Source organism: Elephantulus edwardii, unplaced genomic scaffold (assembly GCF_000299155.1).
Source record: "Elephantulus edwardii isolate Elephantulus edwardi_28Jun2011 unplaced genomic scaffold, EleEdw1.0 scaffold00897, whole genome shotgun sequence".
Lineage (NCBI taxonomy): Eukaryota > Metazoa > Chordata > Mammalia > Macroscelidea > Macroscelididae > Elephantulus > Elephantulus edwardii.
The window spans coordinates 16571-17602 of record NW_006400647.1 but is presented as its reverse complement, the minus strand read 5'-3'; the positions used below and the strand labels follow the sequence as shown (position 1 = coordinate 17602).

Sequence of the window (1032 nt, the reverse complement as noted above, 5' to 3'; positions counted from 1 at the left end):
GGGGGGATTGTGTACCAGGGAGGGAGTCTTTCTTTTACTTTTGAAAGAGAGGAGCGAACTGGGGGGCGGGGGGAGAGGGCTGGGCGGGGAGAGAAGTGCAGCAATGAATGAATGGAAATCCAAATTCTCTGTAAATGTTCATTAAAATTATAAAATAAAATAAAAAAAGAAGGGGAAAAAGTTATTTTCATTTTATTTGATAATGTATTTATTCTCAAGTCATACGTTTTGTTTCTTCAGCTTCTTCGGGGAGATCTTTTTCTTCTGGGCAACCTCCTCTTCTGGTTTAGGAACAATCTGTTTCTTTTCAGTAAGGATCATCTCACTATATGTTGGGGTTAATCTGACCATGAGCTCTGTAAGAGCGGTGGCACATCTTGGGAGCTTTGTTCACCGGGATATGCTCAATGACCACAGAATCAACATCTAAACTCTTATGTTCAGCATTACTTTCAGCGTTTTTGAGCATATGCGGCAAAAACTGGGCACTCTTTTTTGGGCCACTGACCCTGTGTTCAACCCCACTGTTTGGCTTGGGCACACCTACCAACTCCACCATTGTAACGTTGAATGGCACAAACTGCTTTTGCAAAGTGACATCTTTCAGATACTTGATGGCTTTCCGGATATGCATACACTTGATGGTCTGGGCAGTTTTCCGGGTATTCTTAAAATGGACCTGGAGATTTGAGCCTCTTGATTTGCATGATTCTGTGGGATTTTCCGGGTCAAGCTAGTATCCAACCATTTTGGGAGATTACTTGCTGCCGCTCATGGGAAAAGGAAGAGCAGCGTCTTTTAATTTTTTTAACAGCATTTTTTTAAGAACTAAGTTTCAAACTTTATAAACGTCAGTTTATTTTTCTGTGGATGTACTTTTAGCGTCATGTATAAGAAATCTTGGCCTAACCTAAGTCACTAAGATTTTTTTCCTGTATTTTCTTGTAAAAGTTTTAAATTTTACATTCAGATTTGTTATGACATTTGACATTACATTTGTATATGGTGTAAGGTATGGGCCCACGTTTATTA

At 39.5% G+C, this 1032-nt stretch overlaps 1 pseudogene; it reads right to left on the bottom strand.

Annotated features, from left to right (window-relative positions):
• Positions 1 to 219: 219 nt before the first annotated feature.
• Positions 220 to 748, bottom strand: LOC102877268 (annotated as a pseudogene).
• Between the last annotated feature and the right edge of the window lie 284 nt (positions 749 to 1032).